Source organism: Myotis nattereri, assembly GCF_964212035.1.
Source record: "Myotis nattereri genome assembly, chromosome: 2".
Lineage (NCBI taxonomy): Eukaryota > Metazoa > Chordata > Mammalia > Chiroptera > Vespertilionidae > Myotis > Myotis nattereri.
Window position 1 is genome coordinate 68,607,561 of NC_138076.1, and position 24,852 is coordinate 68,632,412.

Below are 24,852 nucleotides of genomic sequence, written 5' to 3' on the forward strand. Positions count from 1 at the left end.
TGCATCCATACACATGCCAAATTACAATCAAAGTTAAAAGGCTTAAAATTGCTATTATTGTCATGGCCTCAGTTAATTGACAATTAACTATTTATGTTAAGGATATCATCATATATGCCACAAAGATTAATATTCACCTTAGAGTTAAATAGCAAAAGATAAGTTTAATAATTTATAGTTTAATTCATTTTAAATATTTATTTAATGGACCTTTATACATAGAAGATATTTGTGACAGAATGTTAATTGAGATGATCTGTTTACACAAAGACATACATATACAAGTATATATACATATGTCTACAACACATGTATATGTATATCTCATTTACAATGTGTGTATGTGTTTAAACATGGAAAAATATTCCAATTATAAAACAGCTGTTGTCTATAGATGGTGAGATAATAGGACTATCATTCTGTGTATGGCACATAACTGCTGCTGCCAAGACCTTAAATATTTAGTGAATTCACACTCAGGAAGAAGAATTATCTTTATATTGTTTCACTGTCCCCATCTGCTCCACTTTTCTATAGAGAAAATCAAATAGACAGATGTATGGGCAGGAAGCTTTCCAGAAACATTAAATATTTAGTAAAAATTGGATGCCATCTAACTTATATAGAGATTTGTTGTTTACACTCTTTATTTCTCAGCTATAATTTTTTTTTTGCCTTGTATGGATCGGCCTTTAATTATACCTATGTGAATAAATTTATTTTACATTAAACTGTGTTCTTAAATGGCATACTAAAATGATTTCAATTACCCTTGATACCAGCAATTTTTAATCATTATATATGCTGCTACAAGGCATATTTTCAAGATAAGATGGTTTTATTAAAAAATACATTAACATTTTAAAATTGTTTGAAAATATAAAATCACAATTGAACATTATTTTAAAATTTGCATATCATAATTTTCATGTTTCAGATTTTTTCCACTTTATATATTCATTTAGATATGTATTGAGATAAATTATTACTTATTCTACACACATTTTACACAGATAACTTTATTACATGACTAAAAATCCACTTGTAAGAAAAATTGTAAGGAATAGAAATCAGACAATGAGGTTAAAAAGGAACACAAATGTGCAGACTTTTACAATCACTTTTTCTCAAATAAAAAAAATTTGGTATTAAAATTTTGGATATTCAAATGAACAGCAATGTATTTTCTTATTATATAATTACTTTTTTCAGAATTAAACTCCATCTAAATTTTTTTTTCCATGAAATAATCAACCTTAAACAAATAGACAGATATTTCTCTAGCAAAATGGTTTTATTATGAAACAACAAAAATTTGTCATTCAGGACATGTGGTCTAATAGTGAATCACACCAAAGTTCAGAGACATAAATGAGAGAAAAACTCTTTTATGGACTTGTAAATGGAGAGTCCATTTGAAACTGAAAGTTCCTGATATAGTGACTTTCATTGGCTGAGCAGTGGCAGTCCCCCATTGGATGAGCTGTTGCTGGGCAGGGAGGAATCTTTCCTTCCTTCCTCTGAGGTAGTAAACAGTATCGCTGCCTGTTGGAGGTGCAAGGTACCTCTATTCCTGCTGTGGTCAGTGGGGTGCATTGATTGACATGTGCATGAGAGTTCTCTAGCCTCCCAAATCTTTAAGTGGCATTTATTTTTATTGATTTTCAAAAAACAGATTTTAGTAGTGGAAATTTATACACACTGAAGATAATAAATAATATGTTGGATAGCATTCTTATGTAAACTTTAAACTCAGAGACAGATTTCATGTAGCAATTTTTATAGCTATCTATAATAAGAGTGGGCAGCCCCTTGGGGGCACAGGGGTCCCAGTGACTGCTTTGCGCAACCTCTGCCGGAGTTTCCATGGCCCCACATACATGCTCTGGGGACATGGCCCAATGACTGCTCCTTGCGGCCCGGAGTTGAGGCATTGGGGCATCACACCAGCCATGCAGGGTGGGACTCTGGGACTCGGGACCGTCCCATGGTGCGGGGGGGGGGGGGAGTGGGGGGAGATAAGGGTCCTGGGTCTCCCACGATTTTGTACAAACGGTCACTAGTATATTATATAAGTCTTGCATTATATATAAGAGGTTCAATCTCAGTAACTCATTTTACTTAACCCATTCTTAAGATGGTGCAAATTCTGCTTAACATATGAATATTCATTATAACATCCCAAGTCAATATTGATCAACATGTCCATTCTGTATAGCTTAATTATTTACATATTTTAGCCAAGAAGAAATTAATAGTCAAGAAGGATCGATACATGCTCTTTAGGGGGTTTGAGGGTTAAGGGTGGCAAGGTAAAATAATAGTCATCAAAGAAGTTAAAAGAAATGAGTGACAGACTAAATATTAAATATCCTAATCTTAGTTACAATGACATTTTCATAAAAATCAAAATTGTTCATAAGTCTAAAAAGTGTATTAGAATGCCAGGTAGAGTACTGAGTTAATTTTCTGGGGTGTTTTCTGATCTTTAAACACAGTTTTGATAAACACTTGCTGGGGATGGTATATAGGAAACAAGTATAATTCAATGGCAGAACTAGATGATCTTAAAAGCATCTACATTCTTATATGCAGTCCTGCACCTGACTGCATGCAACTCCATCCTCCAGCCCTCATATGAATTACCTCTAAAGCAGGAAAACATATCTCTCAATGGCAGCATTGTCCTTGCTTCAGTCCATTCTTTATGTTGCTGTCAGAATAATCTTTCCAAATCATTAACTTCATTACGTCAGGACCCTCCCCCTATCCTCCACATGTTCACATTCTACTCTGTTCGCCTGCTTATAGCACAAATGCACATTTTGAAGCATGCTTGACAAAGATTCACCATTCAGGATTCATCTTAAGGATTCACCATTTTTTCAATATACCATATGCCCTTATTCCATCCATGCTAAGCTACTTGCTATTTGCCAAACTTGTCACATTCTCTAAACATCAGTGCCTTTGCTAGAATATTTTCATTTTGCCTATTAGGCAAATTCCGAAGGATTCCTCGGTGCATTCACAAAATGTCACCTCTCTGGGAACCTTCTATAATCACAGGCAGAGTTAGTCTCTTCCTTGGTGAGCTCATTAATACTCAGTACATGTCTTGCTCTTAGTATTCATTGCACTGTAATTGTTGTGTCTGTGTTATTACTCCAGTTACATATGAACTTTTGGAAGGTAGGGACTAAAAAAATTTCTTCAATGCATTTCTTCAGCAAAATGTCATGCATATGTACAAAAACCTATTAATGAGTATTTGGTAAAGGACCAAGTTAATTTATCATCTAAATTCTTACTAACTTTTCTGTTTGGCCAATGATTTGAATTTTATATAGGCAATGGTTATGTAAAACTAGGGGCCCAGTACACGAATTTGTGCACCTTGAAAGGAACTGTGGGCCACGAGGCTGCGGTGGGCACAGGGGTGGGTCTTGGCCCATCCTTCGTGCCTCCGCCTGGCCCCTCCCACTGTGGACCTGGTCCTCTGTCTGCTGGCAGCTCCGCTCCCACATCGCTGCTCCCATGTGCTGATGGCACAGAGTGATTGGGGCTGGCGCCAGCAGCAGGTGCAAGCAGGGCCACTGCCGTCAGCAGGTGCCAATACCAGCTGCTGCCCCGAACACCCCTCAGGAGAAGGGGGAGGTGGAGAAGCCCTCTAGGGCTATTGGGGTGGGCAGCCGCCACTCGTACCCACTGACAGCATCGAGTGATCAGGGCCAGCACCTGGCACCAGCAGTGGGTGTGAGTGCCGGGTGAGGCCACAGTGCACGGGAGCAAAGAATTTTCAGTAACCACCAGGGGCTCACCGGAATGACAGCGACCAGTGCCCCACCTTGGTCTGGTGCCCCCACTCATCTGCTTCACCATCCCACCATGGCCAACATCCCACCATGTTCTTCACTCTGCCTCCTGCTGCCCAAGCCTGTCATGTTCCGCACATGCCCTCTGGTGCTCAGCTCACGTTATAGCAACCTGTTGTTCAGTTGTTCTGCAGTGCGGTCTATTTGCATATTAGGATTTTATATAGAGAGATGATTAGTTCAAGGAATTTTCTAGATTCACAGAAACAGAAGTTTTTTCTGCATAAATACATAGTATGTATATTGCCTAGGGTTTGGGTTTTTTTTCTTTATTTTTTTTTTAGCTTCAGAATTACGGGAATATTATTTCATACCAGTATATTTTCATAGACGTTTTTCTTGTTTTCTTTAGTTTTATCAGCTCAGTATTATCTTTCTACAGTTGGGATAAGTTTTTTATCAATGAAAATTAACTTTGTTTCCTATTGTTTGCACTTACAAAAAGTGCTACAAAAACCCTCCTCCTATCTGTGTGTCTTTGCATATTTGTGTGAATATCTATAGGTTCTATTTTTGGAGATGGAATTTCTTAGAATTACAGTTAACACAACTTCCTGCAAAGCATCTTCAACATTTTCATGTGTAATAATATGGGAGTTATTATTCTTTTACTGTTCGTTCTACATTGTTATGGATCATAAATATAGAAGATCTATAAATATTTGTATAGAAAAATTTTAAATATATTTTTATTAATTTCAGAGAGAAAGGGAGAGGGAGAGAGAGATAGAAACATCAATGATGAGAGGTAAACATGAATTAATTGACTCCTATATGCCCCATTTGGAGGATCAAGCCCACAACCTGGGCATGTGTCCTGACCAGGAAATGAACCATGACCTCCTGGTTCATAGGATGATGCTCAACCACTGAGCAACACCAGCTTGGCGATATAGAAAATTTTAATTAAATTTATTACCTAGTACATTTTTTATAACCTATGAGTTTTAAGTATTATCATACAATTTTAAAGATTTTAATTGTTTTATACTTGGCAATTACTTCTTTTCTTTTACTTATTTTGTTCCTGATTTTCATGAAAATATTTTGTCATTAAACATGATTTTATGCTTTGGTTTAAAAATTATGTTAAAGTTTAAAATTACATTAAATATTATGTAGGTATTATTTATTTTATCAAAAAATATGAAAATATATTTGAGCACATGTTCTGAATAATATTATATAAAAGTAAATACTATTTTTAGAATTGTGAAGAATATCTTCTACTGACCTATATATGTTGTGAAATATATTAATAGAGTTAATATTGAACCATAGCAGGATAAGCTTACTTGGTCATGGTGTATTAGTCTTATATGTGCTGCAAAATTCTATCTTTCTAATATTTTATTTAGATTTGTGGATTAATATCCATACAGGTAAATTTTCAGGATTTTTAGTGTGTACACTTGTGCATACATGATACTATTTTATATGATACAAGAAGCTGGGTACACAGGTTCATGTACTGGTGGAGTCCCTCAGCCTTGCCTGCAAGAATGGGCCCGAAACTGGCTCTCCAACATCCCTCGAGGGGTCCCAGATTGTGAGAAGGTGCAGGTCAAGCCACGGGACCCTACCAATGCATGATCAGGGCCAGGGAGGGATTGTGGGGTACTAGAGAGTGTCTCTGGCCCATCTCACCCAGTCCTGATCAGCCAGACCCCATCAGCAAGCTAACCTACAAGTTTGAGTATCTGCTCCCTGGTGGTCAGTGCATGTCATAGTGACTGCTCAAACAGTCAAACAGTAGGAGGGACAATTAGCATATTAGGCTTTTATATAAATACTAGTAGCCCGGTGCATGAAATTCATGCACTGGGGTAAGGGGGGAAAGGGGCCCCTCAGTCTGGCCTTCACCCTCTCCAATCTGAGACCCCTCAGGGAATGTCCAACTGCCTGTTTGTGCCCACACTTTTAACAGATAACAGCTTCATTATTGTTTCTTTCTTATGCTTAAAACCATTGGAATTGGTAGATATTCAAAGGGTATATACATTTTGGGGAGACACCCTGTATCTCTCTAGTCAGCGGTGAAAGAAACCAACAGCAGATTTGGAACCCCCAGACAGGGAACCTCGCTCACTCCCCACATGTTTCCCCACTTCACTTTCCAACTTCGTGGGCAGCAGGAGAATCAACATTTTCTCTCATTAATTCAGAAAAGCACGTCCTGTCACCCACTGCCCGGCAGGAGTGAGCTAGGCCCCAAGCAAGCGAGGCTCAGTCAGGGCAGCCTTCGCTCATGGGTGCTGGCACCCAAAGTACACATTCCTCCTCTACAGTCGCCCCGACTATCCCACTGTTTCACTGAGAGGACGGAATTCCTCTCCGCCTCTGGGTTCTTGATCTGGAATGCTGACTGCAAGCACCTCAGCGAGGGCCGCCCGTGCCCACCAGGTGTGTCTGTCTGCACCTGCTCCTGCCTCAGCACCTGCATTAACCCCCCAGAGGTGATCTCATAGCTGCACTGGCCTCCCTGGAAACAGGGCATCACCACTCCACCCTCTCACTCTCATTTCAGAGGCACCCACCCTCAGCACCCAGAACACCCAGACACTCTCCAAAGGACGTGAGCTCATCAGAGGGGAAGTGTGCACATCCTGTGGCAGTGTTAGGCATGCCGGGTTGATGAAAGTGCAGTGGAGAGGTGGGGGAAACTTGTACATGCCTTGGTTTGCAACTGTTGCAGGCATGGGAGGGTGACCGTGTGCTGGGGGATGTTCGCACGCCAGGGGGGGATGTGCACACCGGAGGCCTCTGGCTTTGCAGATCCGCAAACACCCATGGTGCAGCCAGGAGGACATCAGTCTGGCCCACCACAGTGGCTGTCCCTGCGATCCTGCACCTTCTGGGCCAGGAGGAGGATCTTGCACAGCCACTCCTGGGCACTGATGGCCTGCAGGCACTACTTCAGCTCAGCCTGCAGGCTCCGCTTGGTGCACTCACAGCTGTCACCACCGCCATGTGTGAAGTACAGGCCGCCCTCCGCCGGCCTGCCTCCCCTGCCCAGAGGCTCTCTGCATGGCTCACCTGCCCAGAGTGACTGGGGCTGGGCGGAAGCCAGGCATCCTGCCCTGCCCAACCCCAGCTGATCCGCCCCTGTGCGAGCTGCCGCCCCACCGGGAAGGGTCACAGATCCAGGTCTCGGGACTGCAGACAGCCTCAAGCACTGCCCCCCCGCCAGGCAGGGTCACAGATCCGGTCCCAGACTGCAGACAGTCTCCCGCGCTGCCCCCTACCCAGCAGGGTCACAGATCGGGTCCTGGGACCGCAGACAGCCTTGCCCACTGCTGCCTGCCTTCAGTATGCAAATTAGCCGCCATCTTGTTGCTTCACAGTAGGGGTCCCCACTGGGGTGCCTGGCCAGTCTGGGTGAGAGGCTGAGGGCCGTTTTCAGGCTGGCAGGCCACTGAAGCTCCCAACCTCTCCTTTTTTTCTTTTTTCTTTTATTCTAGGATTTATTTACCTTCTATGGCTGTCACTGGAGCTGAGAGCTGACTTTAGCTCTGAGGCTTGGCTGCAGCTCTGAGACCTCGGCTGCTGAAAGCAGGTACTGGGTTTGTTTGGATCCTATAATTGAAACACTGTTGCAGTCCTGTTGGCTGAAGCCCTGCTGACTGAAAGCAGGTTTCTGGAGTTTGTTTAGCTTCTATACTTGCAACATTGTTTGTTAGAGTGCAAGCTCAGAGACCGGCAACGGCAGGGGGGAACCTTGGCTTCCTCCATCACTGGAGCAAGCAAGCCTCCTGTTCACTTCAGTGCCTGGCTTCCAGCCGCCATCTTGGTTGGCAGTTAATTCGCATAAGGATATGCTGATTAGCCAATGGGAAGGGTGTTGGGGTTATGGTCAATTTGCATGTTTCTCTTTTATTAGATAGGATATAGATAAATAACTGTAAAAAATAATTAAAAACTTGCCTTTTTCAATCTATGTTTTGAAATATTGTCAGTATGTTAGAATTTTCTATTCCTCAAACCTTGATAGAACTCACCTAAGAAATTCTCTTTAGTCTTAGTTTTGGAGTGAGTGGGAGTAATTTTTTAAAAAATATTTTCAGTTCCTTACATAATTTATGGCATATGTTGATATTTCTCATGTCAACTCTAGTTATTTTTAGTTTAATAGGTAGTTTTTGGCTTGATTCTGATGTTAAGTAGAATTAAAATCTGTATATATAAAAGCCTAAGTGACCATTACAACCAAATGATTGGAACGACTAGAACGACCAGACTACCAGCCTGTAGATGTGACATGCGCTGACACAGATCTTGCTTCTGGGACCCTGACAGCCCTGAATCTGGTTCACCCACACCCTGGACCCAGACAGGAGGGAGCGGAGAGACCTATTACTAGTGGAATCAGCCATTGGTTAGCTTGCTGCTGGGGCAAACCTCCCGTAGTCCCTTCCCCTAGCAGGCCAATCCCTCTGATCAGCCCCAATTGCCGGCCAGGCCGAGGGACTCCACCAGTACACGAATTCATGCACTGGGCCTCTAGTCGCTATATAAAATCTAATATAGATTTTTATACATAGACTTCAATTTTTTAAAGTTCAGTATAAAATAATTCCCATATAATTCTAGACTCATACATTTTAAAATAATATACTATGTATACAATTTTACTTAATGTTTTCATCAGCATGTATTGGTATAATTATGTGTTTCTTTTATATTTTTTGTGATGGTGAATTACACTCAGTGGTTTTCTAATGTTTATCCACCAACCTGCATTCCTGGAATGAACTCAACTAGTCTATGAGATATTATTTTTTGCACACATTGCAGGATTTCATGTAGACATATTTCATTTAGAATTTTTATATCATTTATGTGCTGCAACATTCTATCTTTCTAATATTTTATTTAGATTTGTGGGCTAATATCCATTAAGTTAAATTTTCAGGATTTTTTGTGTGTACACTTGTGCATACATGGTACTATTTTATATGATACAAGAAGCCATTTATATGATACAATGAATGTTTTAGGTTAATAACATACATTTTTTTGTCATATTTTCTTATTGAGTTTTAGCATTCTGGGACATCTGGTTAAATTCTTTATGCTCATTATATCTTCTTAATAACTTTTTAAGGCCTTTGAATCTGAGTTATATCTCCGTTTCATTCAAAACGTTATTTATGTCTGCCTACTCTCACCTATGCCTCTCTCTCTCTCTCTCCTTCTCTCTCATCTGGTTTATCAAAAGCTTGTCAGCTTTATTAGATTTTTCAAGGTAACAATTTTGGCTTTGTTTATAGCAACCATATGTTTGAATTCTGTTTTATTACTTCCTACTTTCATCTTGGCTGTTTTTCTCTCTTTTTTTTTTTTTAGGTTTGCTTTGCTGATCTTTTGTCAATCACTTAAGAAGCATACTCTACTAAACTTATTATTTTTCTTTTCTATATAAGCATTTAAGCCAGTGGGTCAACAAACATTTTTTTTTTTTTTTTGGTAAATAAGCAGATAGTGACTATTTTAATTTATGTGAGCCACATATAGTCTTTGTTTAATATATTTTTATTTTGTCACAACTCTAATAGTATACAAAAAATTCATATCACTATAATTATATGAAAACTAGGGGCCCGGTGCACGAAATTCGTGCACTGGGTGTGTGCGGGGGGAGTGTCCCTCAGCCCAGCCTGCCCCCTCTCACATACTGGGAGCCCTCAGGCGTTGACCCCCATCACCCTCCAATCGCAGGAACCGCAGAGGCGTCAGGCCTGGGCAGGGGACCCTCATTTCCCCCCATCACTGGTTCTGCCCCCAGCCCAGGCCTGATGCCTCTGGCCCAGGCATCAGGCCTGGGAAGGGGACCCCAAGACCCCTCCGATTGCTGGCTAGACCCCCATCACCCTCCGATCGCCTGATCGGCCCCTTGCCCAGTCCTGACGCCTCTGCCAGAGGTGTCAGGCTTGGACAGGGGACCCCCCATCTCCCCCCGATCACTGGCTCTGGCCCCCGCCCAAGCCTGAGACCTCTAGCCCAGGCATCAGGCCTGGGCAGGGGACCCCCATCTCCCTCTGATCACTTGCTCCACCCCCCGCCCAAGCCTGACGCCTCTGACCCAGGCTTCAGGCCTGGGCAAGGTCACCATCATATTCCCCCAATCCCTGGCTCCGCCCACCACCCAGGCCTGATGCCTCGGCCAGAGGAGTTGACCCTCATCACCCTCCAATCACCAATCACCGGATCGGCCCCTTAACCAGGCCTGAGGCCTCCGGCAGAGGTGTCAGGCCTGGGCAGGGGACCCCCAGCTCCCCGCGGTTGCAGGCTCCGCCCCTGCCCAGGCCTAACGCCTCTGGCCTAGGCGTCCGGCCCGGGCAGCGGGGACTTGCAGTGGCAGCGGGGGGCGCCGCGATCGTGGGCTTCGCTTTAGGCCCAGGCAAGGGACCCCTAGCTCCTGGGACTGCCAGCTTTGACCGTGCCCAGTTCCCATAGCTGGCTCCACCCCTACTTCCTGTTATCACTGGCCAGGGTGGCAAAGGCGCCTGATTCTCCGATCATGGCTGGGGGGCAGGGCAAAGGCAGCCCCAGAGCCGCCTTTGCCCTGCTCCCTGGCTCTTAGCTCCCCCCTGTGTTTCCGATCACTGTCAGTGGCAGGGGGCTTCTTCCTGCTTTCCCTTTCGCCTCCCTGCATTTTGCCTATATATGCAATTAGCCACCATCTTGTTGGCAGTTAACTGCCAATCTTAGTTGGCAGTTAACTGCCAATCTTAGTTGGCAGTTAACTGCCAATCTTAGTTGGCAGTTAATTTGCATATAGCCCTGATTAGCCAATGAAAAGGGTAGCACCGTAAGCCAATTACCATTTTTCTCTTTTATTAGTGTAGATAGCAGCAGGTTGGATTTGGCCCATGAGCCATAGTTTAATGAAGCCGGACTTTTTACAAGTTTCACTTTAAGCAATATTTATAAGTTTCAGTGAACAAGTTTTGAAATACATATTATTAATTTTAATTTGTAATTTTTTTTTTCAAATTCCAGTAGTGTTGTGACTTTGGTACATTAGTATTTAAAATTTTAGCAATTTCTTAACATACTTTCATACTTATTTTATTTTTATTTTCAAACTTATTTACATTCTGTGTAATTCCAAACCCTTGAAATCTGTTGAGGAATGCTTAACAGTAAGTGAATATTCAATGTATGTTTGAAATACAGTAGAATCTCTGGTTGTTGGATTCAGTATTATACAGAAAATTTAAATCAAGCTTTTAATTTTTCTCAGTTTTTTATATTTAAGACCTTCCTAAAATTTCTCAAATAAGCAGCATCTGTACACCTTGCAAACAGGCCCCAGGCCTGGCACTAGAAGCAGCTGGCCTTGATCTAAATCTTGGCTTCTCCTGAGAATCTTCAAACCTAGAACAAGTAGCATCCATATGCAAATCACTATGAAGATCCTGCCAGGTGGCCCCAGGCAACAGGTGGTGGCTGACCTTGCACCACCCCCAGGGGTCTCTAGATCCAGTGTACTTCACTGACAGCTTCATGCACACTATTTACAACCCTACCACCTCCATGAGCAACACTCTCAAGGGGCAGACTCAGTGAGCAATAAAGCCCTACTGAAGCAAATCCTGCAATTCTCCACTATAGTAGCAGCTGGTCTTCCCAAATGATTGGCCTGGGGGTCAATCCCTCTTAGTGACATCAACAACAATAAAGGATCAATTACAAAAGGACAGTGCACACAGACCACACAAGAGTGCTTCTGGAGCACCCAGCTTGATTGACTGGGGAGGCTGCACTGCAGGGCCCTACTGGACACCTACTATACAAGGCCAAGCTATCAAGCCAGGGAGACATAACATTCCCACCTAATACATTAAAAAAAAAAAAAAAATGGGAGGCTGCCAAAATGAGAGGAGACAAAAATAAATAAATGAAGGTCTCAAATGAAAGAACAGGAGAAATCTCAAAAAAAAAAAAAAGAACTAAATGAAATAGATGCAAGCAAACTACTAGATACAGAGAGTTCAAAACAATCGTTATAAGGATGCTCAAGGAACTTAAATACAACTTCAAGAAACTTGGTATAAACTTCAACAGCACGAAAAATGCATAGAAAACATAAAAAAGTACCATTCAGAAATAAAGGATACATAAAATGAAATGAAGACTAATTTATAGGAATCAACAAATTAAGTTAATGAAGCTAAAAATCAAATCAGCAGTTTGAAATATTAGTAAACAAAAAACACCCAATCATAACAGGAAGAAGAAGAAGAAGAAGAAGAAGAAGAAGAAGAAGAAGAAGAAGAAGAAGAAGAAGAAGAAGAAGAAGGAGAAGAAGGTGTAAGGACCCTCCAGGACAAACTCAAGTATGCAGCATTCACATCATGAGGGGGTCAGAAAGAGAAGAGAAAGAGCAAAAAATTGGAAACCTATTTAAAAAAAAAAATTTAAAAATTTTTCTAACCTGGTGAAGAAAATAGACATACAAGTCTAGAACATACAAAGAGTCCCAAACATGATGAACCCAAAGAAGCCCACACCAATAAACATTATAATTAAAAGGCAAAAAGTTAAAGACAAAGAAAGAATCCTAAAAGCAACAAGAGAAAAAAAGTTAATTACCTACAACAGAGTCCCATAAGACTGTGAACTAATATCTCAACAGAATAGAAACTTTGCAGGCCAGAATGAAGTGGCAAGAAATAGACAGTGATGAAAAGCAAGGACCTACAACCAAGATTACTCTAACCAGCAAAGCTATCATTTAGAATCAAGAACATACAGTCAAATATCAATTCTCAATATTAACTCATTTCAGAAGGCTGTTCAAGAAGCAATTTTTTTGAAAACCAAATCAATTTTTCCCCCTTAGAAATAATGTAAATTGAATTAATTTGTTCTAGATGTCAATATTATTCCTTGTTTTAACCTTTCCTATACATGGTACATGTCTAATGTACTGTTTAATCTATGTACAAACACTTTTTTTCTTTCACTTATCAAACCACCCCCTACTAGTCTTTAATGAATCAATTTCAACTCTCATTCCAGGGCTGTCTTTTAGGAAGTCAGTATGCAGCATCTTCACATTTTGCATATCACTGTTTCCAGAATGCTGTCTACATTTCCAGAATGCTGTCTACCTGCTAACTACATTTCGTTGATCCAAACCAACAACAGTTTCTAACTCTTTAATTGCCTGTGATCATTGTTTCTTTCACACCCTTAACACTATTGGGGGCCTCTATATGTTTTAAAATTGTGCTATTTGTCCATTTTGCCATCAACAAAAGCAAAAAGAAAATACGATGTTAACAATTCAAGATTTAGTGGTAAACTTTGTCACATTCTCTCCTTTGTTTGTGGCCTGAGAGATGCATTCTGTCATGATGATGTACCAGCATGAAAGGGTTGTAAGGTTGAAAACTGACATTCTGTTCTAACACTGAGACATTTTTCTGCAAATAACTTGGTCTAGAACTGAATTGTTCAAGATGGGAGAATTGGAGAGCTATGGTTTTGACTGTATAAAGAAGTTCCCAGACAAGAAAAAGCTAAATAAGTTCATGACCACAAAACCAGTATTACATGAAACGTTAAAGAATCTTCTTTATGAAGAAGAAAGAAAAAAGATTAAAAATGTAAACAATAAAATGCCAATAAATACATATCTATCAAAAGTTGACTCTAAAAACCAAAATTAAAAAATGTTTATATTTAACTAAATCATTATTCGTGAAATTTTCCATTGAGATATTACCTATTTCTTCTTGTAACTTCTATAAATTTTGAAACTATGCTATAGTTGTATGTAAATTAAACATATTTTTATGTTAAATGATGAATTAGTATTTTATCATTATAGAGTAATCTTATTTATCTCTGGTAATTATTTTTTCTTTTAATTTTAAAGCTTTTTGCCTAGTATTAATATTACTACAAGAGCTTTTGTTATCTTTAGCATTACCTTGCATTACTTCTTATTTTTTAACCTTACTGCACCCTTATGTTTCATTTTTTCTCTTAAAAATAGCATATATCTAGGATTTCTCTAGAAAATAGCATATATCTAGGATCATTAATATTACTGATATGTATTAACTATAACATCTTATATTATATTTTTCATTTGTTGTGCTTGTTCTTTAAGTTATTTCTGGTTATAGTTTTACTATATTTTATCCTTTTGGGGATTAATTCTACTTCTTAAATATGTAGATTGATATCTTTTGCAATTCACATATTTTTCAGTCATTATCTCTTCAAATATAATTCTTTGTAGCTAATGAGTAAGAATATAAATAAAACCAAACTGAATATGAGTTAATTGTTAAACTGTGTATGGGTAATAAATAAATAATGATTTATAGAATATTCTATTTTGTATGCATTTTACAAATTTCATAAGTAATAATTTATTTTTAATATATATACAACCAGCTACCTAAATAATGCTTCGTATGCATACCCATATAAAAGTTTGGAAGCTGCATTCTACAAGCTATTTTGTAGCAGTAGCATAAGCTTTTTCTCTGGTTAATACAAACATACACATTAATACATACATATGCATATGTGTGTATATATATGTATATACACATATATAATAAATTTTATATAACATTTAAATATTATAATTTTATATATACAGAAATATTTATAGATATATCATTCTACATATTCATTATATGTAACTCTTTACTTATGTATAATCTAAAGGAGAGCTTAAAAGTCTTATAGAGTTCAATGAATTTTATAAACAACATACCCATGTAACCCAGATTAGAATAAGCACCCCAGAGGTCCCTGTGCTGTTTATTAGATTACACATATTAGATAGTCTGCTCCTAAGATAACCACTATTCTTATTCCTAATATTATATAATTGTTTGGTTTTAAATATATTTAAAATAAGTCACACAGAATGTGTTATTTTATTTCTAGCTTTTTGAGTTTACACTGTCTTCATTTGAGTTATTAATTTTACTAATTATATTTTCAATTTCTAGAGTTCTATCTTGTTTTCAAGTTAGCTTACTATCTACTAATATTTTATACCTGTCTTTCATTTATTGACAGATTTATTGAACTAGTCATTTAAACTCATACTTATTGATCCAGTATCTGGAATATTTGTGATTCTGCTTTTGCTGTATGTCTTTCTGTTGATTCCAAACTATATTCTTGCATGTATGTTGGTATGTATGTATATGTGTGTGTTTGGCAACATTTATTTATTCATTTATTTTTGTATAGTTTATTTTTTAGAGTAATATAAGTGTGAAAATATACAATGTGTGTGTTTAAGTTGTGTTTTTTCCTGGAAGAATTTACTTTTTATTTCCATATGGCTCAGAAGAGAATTGACATTATGATGCTGAGATTTCTTTTGGCATTCAGTCATAGTAGATTTGAGAAACATACTTTTTGAAGTCCAGCTCTTTATTATAAACTAGAGGCCTGGTGCACGAATTCATGCACAGGTGTGACCCCTCAGCCAGGCCAGTGATCGGGGCCAATCAGGGCCATTTAACCAGGGGGAGGAGGTTGGCTGTCCACAGGAGGTTAGCTATGGGAGCACACTGACTACCAGAGGGAAGCTGCTGCATTGAGCATCAGCCCCCTGCTGGTCATTGTGTGTCATAGCGACCAGTCAACCAGTCATTCAGTCATTCGGTCATTTGGTAGCTTAGGCTTTTATATATATAGATTCTTGCATCACATTTCATTTGTAGGTACTGGTTGGTGATGGTGACACAGTTTTTATTTTTGGTTTACCCTTACACTTAGAACAAGGATATTTGAGAAGCTATCTCTTGGTCTATATTGGCCTATATCAATTGCAGAAGTCTCCAAAGCTGATGCTTATCTTCACTAAGTTTTGAGAGTTTCATAAAGTAAAATTAACTTTAATGCTTTACTTATGTCTCTCAGTTTCCATCTTAATATAATTTTTATCTGTGTATTGTTTACATATTTTGCTATCTCATGGTTACATAAAGATATGCTTTTGCATGGTATTGAGCTTTAAAAAAAAATACTAGGAGCTTCTGTCCAGCCATTTAATACACCATGTTTAAGAAAATAAAGTCAATACAATTATCTTCTTTTTATCCTTGTAGTTATTTTTCCTGTACTTGAAATATCTATTTTTTATTAATTTCTACTTTTACTTGGAAAAGCTATAATACATACTCCATAGTATTTATGTCATCATATAAATTATAGATTTTTGTAAACTAAATAATAATTATCTTTTGGTAAATCATCCATGGCTATATTCTCTTCAGAGAAATTTGAATTTAATAAATGCATAGTAGATTCACCTCCTTAATTATGATATTCTAGTCTTCTATAGGTTTACTTTTTCTTTTGAGAACAATACCTGATTTATTTCCTGGAAAACAAATAAAATTGACTGCCTTCAGTTCACAAGATGTTGAATTGTTTTACTTTTGAGATACTTAAAAATGTGCTATGTAATTAGTAACTGGGTAGAAAAAGAAGAACAAAAAAAAAAATTAGGCCTCATGCTAAAACTTAAGTATCGCCAACTTCTATTTTTCTCTCTTATTAATTTATCCCTGGCAGCTCTAGATTTTTGGCTGCCTTCTTGAGAAGGAAAACTATGTGGAATTATCAGTATATTATTTGGGTAGTTAAAGAGGGGGTGAGTGATCATTTGTGCATGTATTTTTTAAAAAATATATATATTTTTTATTGATTTCAGAAGGGAGAAGGAGAGAGAAAGATAGGAACATCAATGATGAGAGAGAATCACCAATTGGCTGCCTCCTAAAGGCCCCCAACTGGGGATCGAGCCCACACCCAGTGCATTGCCCTTGACCAGAATTAAACCTGGGACCCTTCAGTCCACAGGCCAACACTCCATCCACTGAGCCAAACTGGCTAGGGTATGTGCGTGTATTTTTACTAATTAAAACAATTTTCATAGAGAAGTTTCAGATTCACAACAAAATTGAGGGAAAGGTACAAGATTTTTCATATACTCCTTCATCCCAAATATGCATAAGCTTACTGTATTTTCAGTGTAATTCTTCACCAGGATAGTACATTTGTTATGAATGTTTAATTGTCTCACTGTTTATCTACTTGATTTTCATTTCCTTGGAGGGTTGGAGGGGTTAATTATAGTAAGATACTTATTAGTAGTTTTTTATACTTTAGTAATTTTTTCTTCATGAATTATGATACATATTACTTGATGCATAAAGACTCTTGAATATTTGTTAGATATTGAAAACAGTATTATTATAAGGGCCACAAATACCTTTATCTTTTTATATTGGGACCAACCTTTTCTGATAATAATAACCTGATCTGAATTTTTTTTTTTTGACGGTGCATTCAACACTGATCAAATTGCTGTGACTAAGTACTAGTAAAATGCAGTACTCTGGGTAGTCATGTAGAGACTAGCAAGAAATGTCTATGATGGTGATGTGGTGATTTAGAGATTCAATAAGAATACAAGTCTGACACTTAAAAATAATTTGTTACCTGAAGAATGGATATGGAATACTTTATAGGCAAAAACAATGCAATGTTTATTAAGTAACAGATAAAGCAAGGTAGCCAAGGCCAGGTCCTTCAACTACAATTGGGAAACTTTTGCAAGTTTAGTTGCAAGGAATACTAAGGAATGCATAGGGAAAGAAATAAGTTTGATTTCTAGAAAAACAAATACAAGAACTAATTTGTGAAAAGACAAGTCACTTAATATACCTATTTAATCAATGCACTTGTTTTTAAACTATTTTATTTTATAATGCTGTTTACATCTTCATAACGTATTTTTCAGAAAAGTTTATTTTGTCTCTGCCTAAGATTTCTGCTCTGCATTGGGGAAACAAGGGATAAACGACTGGTATATTGAGAGATGGTGTATCAGAGATGGGAGACTGAGAGCAGGCTGAGAGAGGGAAATGTAGAACCAGAAAGAGATCTTAAGCAATGCCATCTCTTTGCCCAACAGTATACAATTCTTTCTCCTTTGTCTACATTACAGCAGCAGAGTTTGTAGGCAAAGTTTTACAAAATGCTATTATAAAGTCAAAGTAAAATCCAGTTTTAGTTATTAGTATTCTGGATAAGGTGATATTTCAAAGACCAAAAAGCAATAACTAACACATGTTAATTAATAGATCATTCCTGAAATGGCAATGGTTTGATTATTTCAGTGATCCACAATTCTTCTACCTTGTTAATCTGAGGCCCTAAACACATTGCTCCCATTTCATAGTTAAAGAAAGACCAAAGTCCTATTTACCATGTCTATTATTTTAACCATAAGAGAAGATAGAAGAGACATTGAATGACATGCTCCTCCTCTTTAATGGTGTGGCATAGAAGTTAAACTCATCGCTTCCTGGAAAATCCCATTAACCTGGATATAATCACATGGTTCAATGCTGCTGAAATCAGGCTAAGAAATATAGTCATTAGTTGTGTGGCCATGTATATAAATACAAGTTAGTCTCTTTATTAGTAATACATAAAAAGGACTTTGGAGATAAAAACAGTTTCTGATTCATCAAATAAAACTAAATATTATAGATGGATTATCAGGTAAACTGACCTGCTTCTGAGAAGCAGTAAGGATATTTAGAAATGATGTGCTCATAAAAGCTTATCTAATTCAGGGAAGGCATACAACACATTTTAAATGAATAAATTAGTGAATGTCTCAGCAATCAAGGACTGGGTTAAAAATGACAATAACACAGCACATCAGACTCACAGATTAAGCTCAGTAAACATTTATTGAAAGACTATAGACCAAGATTGTGTTAAGCAAGTACTGGGTTACAAACATCACTCTAATATGTTAAAAATTACAATAAAGAAGAATATCAAACTAATTATATTAGAAGATATAGAAAGTTTGCCCTGGCTGGTTTGGCTCAGTGATTGAAGCGTTGGCCTGTGGACTGAAGGGTCATGGGTTCTATTCCTGTTCAGTGAAACATACTGCAGTTGCAGGTTCCCCAGCACCACTAAGGGTGCATACAGGAGGCAACCAATCCATGTGTCTCTCTTCTCTCTCTCTCTCTCTCTCTCTCTCTCTCTCTCTCTCTCTCTCTCTCTCTCCCCTTCCCTACTCCCTCCCTTCCACTTTCTCTAGAAGTCAATGAAAAAATTCTCAGGTGAGGATTTTTTTAAAAATGTAAAAAAAGATACAGAAATTTTAAATATTTTCAAATTCTCACATGTGAATCTCACAACTCTCTGCAGTGTTTAAATTCTATCAATATACCTCCATGAATAATCACTATAGGTTTGTTGTGATGCATGCACCTATTTCTAGCCTTGAATAGATCCAAAAATATGTTATTAACAAAATTCATGAATCTGATGTACAAGCAGAATGTCAATGGATTTCTTCTTATAAAATATTCTTGCCACACAGACTGCAATATTTAGTAGTGACATGATAAATATATTTCTGTCTAAGAAACCTCTGTAGGAAGGCAAGTCACAATCAAAAGTGTGTTTGCTGTACATACACTTTCAAAACTGTATGAGACAAATATTTAATATCTATAATAGCCAAATGTACCCATTGTACTACAGAAATTTCCTCACCAGTGGGGCTGGAATATTTTTAATATATTGGTAAAACCTTCTCCTATGAGTTTATCAGAAATGGTTTCAACCATCATTTAATTTCCATACTTTCTGACACTGTGCAAACTCTAAACCCAGCTCTGAGTTTCCCATTGATATATATTTTGCATATATCTTTTGTGTGTTTTACCAGCAAGTAATTCTGGAGACATATTATTTTCTTCATGTGCTTTGAATGTTTTAAGAACTATTCATTGTGTTAATTTCATTATTAAAATTTGTTATTAGAATATTGCTCATATATTTAAAGTACAAGGCAAACTGGGTTGAGTACTATATTTAATGTGCTATAACATACTATGAAAACACAAGGTGGGAAATATATTTGACTAAAGGCACCAAAAAAAGCTCTCTACATAAGCAATTATATTTGAAGTAGGTTTTGAAAGGCTAAAAAGATTTCAAAAGTGGGGCAAGATAAAGAACAATTCAGATCAAGTAATCAGTGCAAATAAACACAGGGCCAGGCATGCCCTGGATCCCTCCCATGGTCACTCCCTAGCCCCTATTGTGCACTGGTGGGGTCCCTTGGCCTGTCATGCGCCCTTTTACAACCCAAGAACCCTCAGGGGATGTCGGAGAGCCAGTTTCGGCCACTGCCCTCAGGAGGGCACCAGAGGCAGGGTTCATGGCTGGTGAGTGCTGCTGTGGCGGCATGAGCCTCTCCCAATCAGGACTGATTGGGCAAAAGACCACAGCAGGCAGAGTGGGGCCAGCATGAGCAGTAGTGGCAGGTAGGAACTGCAGGAGATGTTGGGCTGCAGGTTTTGGCCAGATCCCCACAAGTAACCCTGAGGGACCACACCTGTGCATGAATTTGTGCACCGGGCCTCTAGTTTTAACATAAAATGACATTAGGGAGATACTATAATATATATATAATATATATATATATATATATATATATATATATATATATATATATCTCCTATCTAATAAAAGAGAAACATGGTAATTAGCTACCCTTCCCATTGGCTAATCAGGGCGATATGCAAATTAACTGCCAGCCAAGATGGCGGCCGGCAGCGAGGCAGCTTCAAGATAACATGGGGCTTGCTTGCTTCAGTGACAGAGGACTCCAATGTTCCCCTCCTGCTTTGCCGGCCTCTGAGCTTGCAGTTTGAAACATTGTAACAAATATAGAAGATAAAGTAAACAAAACCCCAGAAACCTGCTTTCAGCCTCCAGGATCTCAGAGCTGGAGTTATACATTCTTTCAATTATAGAACCCAAACAAACCAGATACCTGCTTTCAGCAGCAGAGGCCTCAGAGCTGGAGCCAGAGCTAAGGCTGGCCCAGAATAAAAAAGAAAAAGAAAAAAAGGAACAGAGCAGTTGGGAGCTTCAGTCACCCGCCAGCCTGAAAACAGCCCTCAGCCCCTCACCCAGACTGGCCAGGCACTTCAGTGGAGACCCCCACCCTGAAGGGTGTGTGACCAGCTGCAAACAGCCATCATCCCCTCACCCAGGCTGGCCAGGAACCCCAGTGGAGACCCCCACCCTGATCCAGGACACCCTTCAGGGCAAACCAACCAGCCCCACTCATGCACCAGGCCTCTATCCTATATAGTAAAAGGGTAATATGCCTCCCAGCACCGGGATCAGCAGAGCCGAGAGGCCTCCCGGCACTGGGATCAGCATGACAGGGGGCAGTGCCCAAATCCCCTGATCGCCCTGCGGCTCTGTGTGTGACAGGGAGCGGGGCCACAACCTCCCTATCCGCCCTGCTCTGTTCGTGACAGGGGAAGGCACCCCAACCTCCTGATCAGCCTTGCTCTGTGCCTGATATGGGGGAGCACCCCAACCCCCTGATTGCCCTGCGGCTCTGTGTGTGACTGGGTGCAGTGCCCCAACCCCCTGATCAGCCCTGCTCTGTGTGTGACAGGGTGTGGCGCCCCAACGTCCCTACCCCCCACTGGCCCTGCTCTGTGTGTGACAGGGTAGAGCCATAACCTCCTTATCGGCCCTGCCCTGAGTGTGAGAGTTGCGGCGCCCCAACCCCCTGATCAGCCCTGCTCTGTGGGTGATAGAGGGAGGCGCCCCAACCTCCCCCCCACTGCCACCGGCCCTGCTCTGTGTGTGATGGGGTAGAGCCATAACCTCCCCATCAGCCCTGCCCTGAGTGTGACAGTGGTGGCGCCCCAACCCCCTGATCGGCCCTGCTCTCTGGGTGATAGAGGGCGGTGCCCCAACTCTCCTATTGGCCCTACTCTGTGAGTGACAGGGGGGAGCTCCCCAACCCTCCTGATGGGCCCTGCTCTCTGCGTAACAGGGGGTGGCGCTGCAACCTGCCCATCGACCCTGCCTTGAGGGTGACAGGGGGCGGTGCCCCAACCCCCCAATTGGCCCTACCCTGAGCGTGACTGAGGGTGGCATCGCAACCTCCAATCCGCCCTGCTCTGTGCATGACAGGGGGCGGCTCCCCAACTCCCCAATTGGCCCTGCTCTGAGCCTGACCAGGGGCTGCACCTAGGGATTGGGCCTGCCCTCTGCCACCTGGGAGCAGGCCTAAGCCAGCAGGGCTTTATCTCCCAAGGGGTCCCAGACTGTGAGAGGGCACAGGCCGGGCTGAGGGATACCCCCTGCCCCCCGAGTGCGCAAATTTTTGTGCACCGGGCCTCTAGCATATTAATAAAAGAGAAACATACAAATTGATGTCATTCTGCTATGCCCACCAGCCAATCAGAGTGACTATGCAAATTAACCCCAAAAAGATGGTGGTTAATTTGCATATGCAGGCGTGGAGCGAAGACTGAAGACTAAGGACTAAATACTGAAGACTGAAGGCTGAAGATTGAAGAGGCTGTGGCTGCAGCAGAGAAGACAACCCTCGCTGCGGCCGGACCAAAGGCCTGGGTCCTGGGTGCCGGTGGAAAACTGGTGCCAGCAGCCAGGGGAAGGAAGGCCTATTGTGCAAATCTTCATGCAACAGACTTCATATATATATATACACACATATATATAGTAGGGGCCCGGTGCATGAAATTCGTGCACTGGGTGTGTGTGTGGGGGGAGTGTCCCTCAGCCCAACCTGCCCGCTCTCACATACTGGGAGCCCTCAGGCGTTGACCCCCATCACCCTCCAATAGCAGGATCGGCCCCTTGCCCAGGCCTGACGCCTCCACCAGAGGGGACAGGGGACCCTCATTTCCCCCCATCACTGGTTCTGCCCCCAGCCCAGGCCTGAGGCCTCTGGCCCAGGAATCATGCCTGGGCAGGGGACCCCCATCTCCCTCTGATCGCTTGCTCCACCCCCCGCCCAAGCCTGACGCCTCTGACCCAGGCTTCAGGCCTGGGCAAGGGGACCATCATATCCCCCCAATCCCTGGCTCAGCCCCCCGCCCAGGCCTGATGCCTCAGCCAGAGGAGTTGACCCTCATCACCCTCCGATCACCAATCACCGGATCGGCCCCTTGACCAGGCCTGAGGCCTCCGGCAGAGGTGTCAGGCCTGGGCAGGGGACCCCCAGCTCCCCGCGGTTGCAGGCTCCACCCCTGCCCAGGCCTAACGCCTCTGGCCTAGGCGTCCGGCCCGGGCAGCGGGGACCTGCAGTGGCAGCGGGGGGCGCCGCGATCGTGGGCTTCGCTTTGGGCCCAGGCAAGGGACCCCTAGCTCCTGGGACTGCCAGCTTAGACCGTGCCCAGCTCCCATCGCTGGCTCCACCCCTACTTCCTGCTATCACTGGCCAGGGCGGCAAAGGCGCCTGATTCTCCGATCATGGCTGGGGGGCAGGGCAAAGGCAGCCCCAGAGCCGCCTTTGCCCTGCCCCCCGGCTCTTAGCTCCCCCCTGGGTTTCCGATCACTGTCAGTGGCAGGGGGCTTCTTCCTGCTTTCCCTTTCGCCTCCCTGCATTGTGCCTACATATGCAAATTAGCCGCCATCTTGTTGGCAGTTAACTGCCAATCTTAGTTGGCAGTTAATTTGCATATAGCCCTGATTAGCCAATGAAAAGGGTAGCACTGTACGCCAATTACCATTTTTCTCTTTTATTAGTGTAGATATATATATATATGGAGAGAGAGAGAGAGAGAGAGAGAGAGAGAGAGAGAGAGAATATGCTAATTAGGCTGGGATCCCATAATGGGTCACAACTGAACAAGAGGAACCGAAGGATTTTGTGCAGGCAGCATCGGAAGCAGAGCGGAACTGGGGACTGGCTTCCTTACTAGTCCTGCAGGGTCAATCTCAAGAGCACAGGCCAGGCACCAATAGACCAGTGCTGCCGGCAGGATCCTGACAGCGCTGCTGGCCTCCTGGAACTTGGCCTCAGGCACTGAGTGAGGCCTCTTCCCCTCCCTTGGACTGGCTCCCTTAGTAGTCCTTCAGGTTGAATCTGAAGAGGACAAGCCAGGCACCAACGGACCAGCGCTGCTGGCACTTGAATGTGAGCAGACAGAAGGTAAAAAGACCTTTAAGGCCTGTCCAAGGCGGGTTGGTGTTTAAAACTAAGTGGGGTGGTCTGGAGCTGCACAGCACTGACAACCATGGCAGTCTCTGTGTCGGCAGCATGGCTGTGGCTCGGAGTGTGGGGAGTGAGGACCATGCAAGCCGGAGGCTTTGGCTGCTAACATTCAGCTAATTTCAGCTCTGAGACCTGCACGATCATGGAAGCCGGTGGGACTTTCACAAGAAAAAGAGAAGGCGGAAGAGGAATTATACTTCCAAGAGGGACTAAAGAATAGCTGACAGCCTTAAAGAAACAATATGAAGAAGAGATCACTCATCATAAAAAGGAGATTGAGCTTCTGCAGAAAAAAATTGAGTGGCACAAGCAGAACATCAAGAAACTGAAAGGTCATGATACTGCCGGGTGTCAGGGTGAGGGACAGCCATATTTGCTGGTGCGACCCGAGCTGTCAACAAGAAAAAGCGCACAGGAGCTCAGCGTGCACACGCCCAGGTGGATGTCTTACAAACTGAACTTGACTGCGCACATGCCCGCCACCTCCCTCAACACTGCTGGGAGTCCACCGGCCTTCCACCAGCATGGCAACGTCCTCCCAGTACTGCCAGCTGATGAGTGACTACGGACCACCATCTCTAAGATACACACAGAGAATAGCCAGGTGCCCCAGAGCAAATATGTTGAGCTGCTGGCCATCATGGAAGAGCTGGGGAAGAAGATCTGACCATGTACATGGGCAGCAAGAGCGTGATGGAGAGACTGAAATGAGGCATCATCCACACAAGAGGGCTGGTTCGGGAGTGCTTGGCAGAGACAGAGCAGAAGGCCAGGTCCTAGTCTCTGAGTCATTGTGAAAGGCTTTCCCTCTTCTTCCAAGAAGTGACAGCTCATGCCCCACCCCCCCTTCAGATGAAACTTGGTTTCAAATGATAACAGCTTGGTTTCTCC

General features: G+C 41.6%; 1 pseudogene across 1 annotated transcript; it reads left to right on the plus strand.

Annotated features, from left to right (window-relative positions):
* Positions 1-23,983: 23,983 nt before the first annotated feature.
* On the plus strand, positions 23,984-24,523 carry LOC308513742 (annotated as a pseudogene). The gene has a single exon. The product of its transcript is annotated as an uncharacterized misc_RNA (transcript).
* Positions 24,524-24,852: the final 329 nt, after the last annotated feature.